This window comes from Labrus bergylta, chromosome 9 (assembly GCF_963930695.1).
Source record: "Labrus bergylta chromosome 9, fLabBer1.1, whole genome shotgun sequence".
NCBI lineage: Eukaryota > Metazoa > Chordata > Actinopteri > Labriformes > Labridae > Labrus > Labrus bergylta.
The window spans coordinates 15,048,745-15,056,494 of NC_089203.1; the positions used below are offsets into that span (position 1 = coordinate 15,048,745).

Genomic DNA, 7,750 nt, shown 5'->3' on the forward strand with positions numbered 1-7,750 from the left:
CTCCAGTTTCCAGTTCAGTTTGATGGAATAAAGGGAATTGTTAAAGGACATGTATTTGGAAACATGCTTTTAAATCCCTCGGCTTAGTTTCATTTCTCGGCTGCGGACTGTGAGACAAGGCTGCTCTGCCAAGGTGAAAATGATAAAACCATTGCAGTGTTTGAGCAGAAATGAGCAGCCACAGAAGTAACTTCAGTATTAAAACACTGATGCAACTGTGTACATTATTTTTGTTGTTCTGCATTCTGAGTCAATCTTACTTTTACCCATTTTGGCAAGCCCAACATCTTACAGGACTCACTAGGATTATTGCTTCAACCCACAGGCACATTGTGAAACAAAGCTTTCTCTTTGTCAGTCCCAGTACAAACAGAACCAGACTTGATGTGTGTACAGACAGGCATCTGCCGGTGGGAACATGTCCCTCTGAAAAATTCTTCTGAGACAGGCTCTCCAACCCCATCATTAACCTCCCCCTCCCCAGTCGGCCCTGTTCATTACCTTGTTGAAAATTATGCCCAATAACTGTGTTTGTAAGACCCTAAACAGTTGGAGAAGAGTTAGTACACATGTTCCATAAAACCAGCCACTCTGGTGCAAAGCTTAAAATGTTTTGCCTTAGTGTAAACTGTTTTGATGTCCTTTTTTTGAATTGGTCGTATACAAGAATAGATGGGACATAGCTGAGATAAATGCCAGCCAATACATGGTTGTCTTTTTGTTTGTGTTTGGGAGACGCTACAGCAGCTGTGTACACTATCTGGCCCATACTCTTGTTACAGAGACGTATTAATCAGACGGCCATATTGGTAGATAATCAGGTGAAGAGGTGACTGTAGGAATGAAATGTATTTTTGGTGGTTCAAGTATGGATCTAAAGTTAAGGGAGATAAGATTTGCCTTGATCACTTACTGGTAGGCTGGTTATTTGACTGTGAAAGAGGCGCTTCTGACTTATTGAGAGATGTGTTGATGAAAGGGGTGTTATGTAATCTCCAGATATATGATGTTTAAACAAGAGTCTCATGCATGTAGAACTCTTCGCAATGTGCTTATCTGAGAACACAAACTCAAAAGATAAGACACAGGTTGTGCCACCTTTTGTTCTCAGTACCTTGGTGAGACCATACTCATAAACACACACACACACAGACACACACACACACACACACACACACACACACACACACACACACACACGCATACACACACAGGCATGCAGATCGAGGTCAAGTGTGGTCACCAAGAGTGCGACAAGAAAAATAAAAACACATTGCTGTGTTAAAGAGGAGAAATACCACGCCACAGTCCCGAGGCAGATCAGTTCTCTGTGTCTCTGTGCAGGGCTTGCAGAGGGAGCAGTTCAGTGCACGGCCCCACCCAGGCCAGTCTCACACATTCCTTGATAGAGCCGTCAGGCCAGCTGGAAGGGAGCCCAGCCTCTCCCCGCAGTGACTAACTCCAAAGCAATGTCCTCTTTCTCTCTGACTCTGTGCTGCCCACCCTGCACCCTGCCCCCCCCCCCCCCCCCCCCCCCCCCCCCCCCCCGCAGTTACATTACCACTCCCCCAATCCTCCAGGTTCTGCTCAAATAAACAAGAACACCACGTTCAGTCAAATATGCACGTTTAATGACACCCTAATAAAACTCTCAAAATGTAAGCTGAGAAGCAACGCAGCATCACATTTCACCTTTATTGTCATCATCATTTCTGTGTTGACTTCACCTATTTTCCAGGTAGATCCAAAAAGCATAAATCTACTTCTCACTGCTATCATTTTCCTTCTCACCTCAAGTGTCTCATCTGCCTTGAGGGAACATACCAAGACTGTTAAAAACTGTCATAGTCTACCTTTAACTAGGTCACAGCACTCTGGAATTTGATCAAAGAGGCTCTAGTCAATCAACCAGGCTGATTGCCAAATCGAATCAATTTTGTGAGCAAAAAACAGAGAGCAGTGTGTCAATGATTATTTCAATTTAAAGTGAATCAGGCACAGCGCTGCCGTTGAGTGATAAGATTTGATTACAAACAAATAAAAAGGCCTCAGTGAAGAAAGGGAAAAGAGATACGACGAGCAGTGACCAAATCAGTCTTGTTGTCATAACAGAAAGTACTCGCTGTTCCTCTATCATCATTGTAGCAAGTACAACAAATACAGAAGGAGACATAGCAGGCCCAAGTGTAGGTTCACTCTACCCTCAAAAACGCAGATAAAACATGCATGTGTGACGCATATGAAAGGAATGTGAGTCAAAATAAATGGTTCTTTTCTGTACTCCATAGTCCACATAGCCTTAAACCACACCATAAGTTCTGCACAAGACCAGAGCCTGCCCATGACGCCCACTTGGCCTGTTGCTGACTATTGTGACTTTGGCAGGAGTTTTGTGCTAAATGGAAAAATTCACTGTACAAGATCACAAACAAGCCCAGGGGTTGCTTCAAGAGAAAACTTTGGCTATGACTTTCTTTGAAATCAGAAAGCCTCATGTTCACATAAGGACTGCAAAAGAAAGGTTCTTCTCTGTATAAGGCTTTACAGTGCAAGTAAACTCATGACTCCTATCATTACTTATTGTTCTCAACTACACCCTGAGACATCTGAGATGGGAGGATCTCACTTGAATGCTCACTCATGAGGTTTCTTCAATATGTGCAACGGTTTTCAGGAAAGAAATGTATGACTTCTTTTCAGGCTGCATCTCAAACCGATGTGCACCATTATACGGGACTAAAAAAAGAAAGGATTCGTTCATTTTTTGCACAAATGGGGCAAAACATTTTGTCTGGAGTTTTGAAACAACAAGTGATCCTTTTGTGATGCTGACAGGTAGTCTCAGTGCCAAGTACATTGAGCAATTGACCGCCTAAAAATAATTGGTTGCAGAATAACTTAAGATGCAAATTTTAAACTGGCATAACTAGTTACAGTACAGAGACAAAGGAGAGGCACGTTTACACAGACAGGTGTCATGCAATTAGTAAACATTCAAAGCAACTTTTTATAGGTCACGTCATTTTACTGCCAAGCTAAAGCATACTCAATTTGTAATTTACTCCGATTTTTGTTTCAATCATCCACAGCTATTTGAATATGAGTGTTCATTCAAGGAGCAGGAAACGAGAAGGTTAAGAGTAGAGATGGATGGCAGCAATAGCAGCTAAATGTATTAATTGACACAATTTCACCTTTACATAAAGCATAAGCACAGCATTAGGATGTATATTCATAAGTCGCATGTAGAGCTCTCCTGATTAGTGCAAAGTTGTTTAGCGCAAGAGAGCGTTGGATATTGATCAGTGCCGTCCTTGTGTATCTTGTGCCAGAAAAAAAAACGCCCAGACAAAGCTTAATGTATTTCTGAATTTACATTCCAGGCCCCTGCTGCCTTGACATTTTGGCCCCATCTTTCCAAATAGAGTTTTTTTGACAGATGCTGCGTGTCATTCCTGCGCAGGGCAACATAACAGCATTTCAGCAGGAGTGGGGGAGTAGGTCAGACAATAAGTGGGGGCAGTAAGGCTGTGCCGTAAACTAGCACTTATGTAATTTTTTTTTCTTTATTTTTATTTAAGCTGCATAAACAAGACTGGTTTCCATGCATGTGCATGGGTGTGACTTATAGGGGAATTATGTGCACTTGTGATTACTGTCATCATTCTCAGTTGACTATTTCTCAACTACAAGGGGAACATTGCTGATGATAGGTGCTTCCCAGTGCACACTAAGGACATGCTGAAACCTTCCAAACCAGCGCTGGATGGATGAAAAGGGAGTGGCTTTTTTTTTTTTTTTTTTTAACTAATCTCTAAATGGGGATTTAAAGATGAGTAAGAGCATTGCCTCAAATTAAATGCCAAGTGTGAAAAAAATGAACTACAGCATGATTGCAACACCCTTACTACGTTCAGCTAACTCACCTCCCTATTTTTCACCTCCCCACGCTGTCCTTCCTTCCAACCACCCACTCAACAAACCCGTGAGGAAATGGCAGAGGAAGTGTGCGAGAGCCCTGTTTCTTTCCGTTTAACAGTGGCTGAACACCATTCCTCCTGTCTGTGCTGCCAGTCATCAGGGCGTGACTATATATTAGTACTGCCACAGTCCTGTGATAAATATCTTAACACTGTCAAGCTAGGACCCCGAACCGACACAATACACATCCTTTTCTTCAAGCTAGTAAAATATGCTGTTTGGCACATTGATGGCAAATGCAACAAAATGATCTGGAGTGACAGCAGCCGGTGTTAGCTGCCATGACTGAGCAAGATTTGATCACTGAAGCTGGTTCAAAAATGTACATTGTGGTTTTGGAAATACCAGGAGTCCTACATTATTTAAGGTTACAGCATAATGTAGCCTCTGTATTAGTGCGTTGGTTGACAGTGCAGGAATTTAGGCAAACAAAATCCGCCCCAGGCAAAGATGAGGGCACATGAACCAACAAACGTTTTAGCAGTCAGAAACCAGTTATGAACGTTTCAGCACTCTAAATGTACGATTCATATTAACTATATTTGATTATGAGTAAGTTCATATTCTTGCTGGTAGTGAAGTCTTTTTTGGCATAACATCCCTGAGTACAAGATGAATATTTCAAATGCTAAAAATGCTTAATATGAAATAGCCCAAATGACAACCTCCTACCCAAACCCCTTTTAGCCGTGTGTCACCATCTGGCACTGCAAAATGTTTGTTTCACAATCACCATCACTAGAGTGATTTAAAAAATGTCAGTCATTTGCAGCTGCTGGGTGCTTGACAAAAACTTAAGTGTAACTTCTATGAAAAACTATGTTGAGGAAGTGAAAATCAGCTCTCCGTAACACCCACTGAGATGATTTTTGGGTGTGGCTCGAGGGAGCAATGGAGGACAGGCAACGGCACACACAGAAATATGACTTTCAACTGGGATCAACAAAGTATTATGTCTGGTCTGCGTTTCCTTCAACATTTTGCTCAGCTTAAACAAACGCCAAACCCAGGCAGAACAACACGTAATTATTTGGTTTCGTTCGAACTTAGAATATGCAGTGATTGCTCGAAATGAGTTCATACATACAAAAGACAACTATCTCAACTTTTTGCAGCAGATTAAAAAGTGTTTCTCTCTTTCTCTAAATGTGCGAAGTCTTAGCTCCCCCCTCTAAGCCCCAAACCTGGTTTCAATTAGCTTGTCTTTCCAAACCACTACATTCCATTACTCCCCTCCTTGCCCCCGCCCCACCCATCCCCCTTCACTTACTCACTCCCTGACTTTCTTCACCATCTTCCTCCCTCACTCCCCCCTTACTCTCTCCTCCACTGCACACTATGGCTTTCTGCCCAGGTTAAGAGACCCAAGGTACAAAAAAGACAAATCTAACGCTGTCTAATTTAAAGAAATGAAAAGGCGAAATGCCTTAGAACAAGCAGAAGTTTACTTTTATCTAATGTAAATATGGTTGGACAGAGGGTACACGTGAAAAAAAACGTGTTCATATCATATCAAAGACCTTCAGAAAAAGTTCACAGTATTCCTCAACAGTAGACAACATTAAGCAGCAAAGATTTCCATGGTCCCATATGCCTCAGTTATGACACTTTAAAAACATTGAATAAGTAGAATAAAAGCTCTGATGAGTGCTTTAATATCTCTAGAACCCCTTAATATCACATGAAGGAACTTTGTGTATGTTTCTAATGACCCACTGCGTCAACCGTCTGCAGCATGTATGGGTTTTTTCCTCTTTTTTTTTTTTTTTTGGCTGTGAAGGGTGTGCCTCTGTGAAGAGACAGCAAAGCAAGCAGGGAGGGAGAAAAAAAAAGGGAGGGGTGGAGGGAGGTGAAAGAGAGTAATCCACACCCAAGCTAGTTGCAGCCTCTCATGGGGAAGTCTCTAACTTTACTTATTATATGTCAAAAGGTATTTGAAAGATAAAACAACACCTGGAGGATAACATTAACACAAACAACATTACTTTTGAAACTCTCTGCTGCCTCCTCTATTCATATTCCACAAATCTGCCATCCCAAAGACTAGGGTTTGACTGTAGAGGACATCCACGTTGCACAATAGTCCAATCACCGCACAAGTCTTTTTTATTGCTATCTGTTACTTTTTAACATCATATTAAAATATATTGTATTTCTTGCTCTCATATACATCCTGGATTAAAAACCTTTGTGTGCACTTGAAGAAAAAGAAAGTGCGCAACTCCAGTCAAGTCCTAATTCATGTGGTAGCTGTGAGAACACACCCACTTCTCATATCCTGAGTTATTTCAAATCAGCATGTATAACAGAGGATGGTATTCACACACAATTACTGCCAACTCTTTACATAAACGCACTCAAGACATGAAACAAATTTTCTCCTCATCAGAAACTTCCTTTTCAAAACTTCCCTCTAGGAAAACCTTATGATACTGCCAGAGAAAAACACATGCAATAAAGTAGGACAAAGTCACTGCAATCTTCCTGCTGATACTCAAGCTCAGCACAATATCACAGATAGCCGTGCAGATAAGATTGACACTTTCAAACTCATTTGTTTGAACTTTCACAATATTGTTGTAATTGATTTGCTTTGTTCATTTCAGCACTATTAAGTTTAAAGCCAAAGAAGTTCACAAAAAGTGTTAACTTCAAACAAAGAATGGAAAAAAAAAGTGCATATTTACCTGTGCGCAGTCTGTGCGCCCCGAGAAGCCTCACACCAGCTTGAGCATCCTTGAAAACGTGTCCTCTGTCCTTCTACACAGCCCAAGAAAGAGCACTGCTTCCAGTCACAACTTCGCAGTCTGTGAGGATTCTGTCACTATTTTCTTATTTGATCAACAAAGTTTCCAGGGCGTTTTCTGCCCCTCTCTCTCTCTCTCTCTCTCTCTCTCTCTCCCTCCCTCCCTCTTCTTCTTCTTCACCGAGTTGATTTAAACTCTTTTTTTTCTGTGCAGCTGCTACTCTGGGCTGAGCAGAGTGCCTGGACAGGGAACTGGGTAGGGCTCCTGGTTTGCAGAGGGAGGGGAATGCTTGGGAGGGGACCGGTGCGAGGGAGTGGTTCTCCTCAGACTTGTGACCACCCACTGCCTCTCATAGAGGGCTCCAATACAATGCAACAGCAAAAGTTAGTTCAGGTTAGTTCACAATACAACCACTGAATTCATTGTCTCTGTACCTACACTTATCACGTTAGTTTTACATTCACTCAGGGAGTTTGAACCAAAGTAGTTATCCTGTCAAAGTAAGCTACAGTCAGTGACAGAGAAACAAAGACTTTTCCACTACTTTTCAATATACTTAAGCACAAGACTGAAGAACAGAGTTTAAACACACCACAAAATGAGTATCATGTGATAGACGATGACATAAACATGTTATTACAGAAGTTAAACTACTGTACACAATCTGACAAAGAGTTATCATTTACAAAATGACTCAAGAGTGAGGCCTTTACTTACACACACAAGTCATTGTGTGTGTGTGTGTTTATGAGTTCAGATTCTTTTTTGCTTTGTTTTATTTTAACAAAGCCCACCCTGAACCAAGTCTCTGTTCACTGTAATGAGAGCATGTTATGCGTTTAATAATTCTCCCTCAGTTTTGTATTTTAATCAGCTATTTAAATTTCATGCTGTTCTGAGTGAATTGATATTTTATAATTTATGTTTTTGTTAATATTTTCATCCATTTCAAAACAAAAATAACTGTTGTAATTGTCCGTCAAACTCTTTTTTTTCTCTGTTTAATTTTGCAATAGAATGTC

General features: G+C 41.1%; 1 protein-coding gene across 2 annotated transcripts in view; it reads right to left on the minus strand.

Moving 5' to 3' along the window:
• The window catches only part of ahnak (AHNAK nucleoprotein), a 30,950-nt gene extending 23,986 nt beyond the window's left edge, over positions 1-6,964 (minus strand). For both annotated transcript variants that reach the window (XM_065958706.1, XM_065958705.1), the window contains exon 1: positions 6,669-6,964. The gene's annotated coding sequence lies outside the window, so the exon portion shown is untranslated. The remainder of the gene's footprint in view (positions 1-6,668) is intronic.
• Between the last annotated feature and the right edge of the window lie 786 nt (positions 6,965-7,750).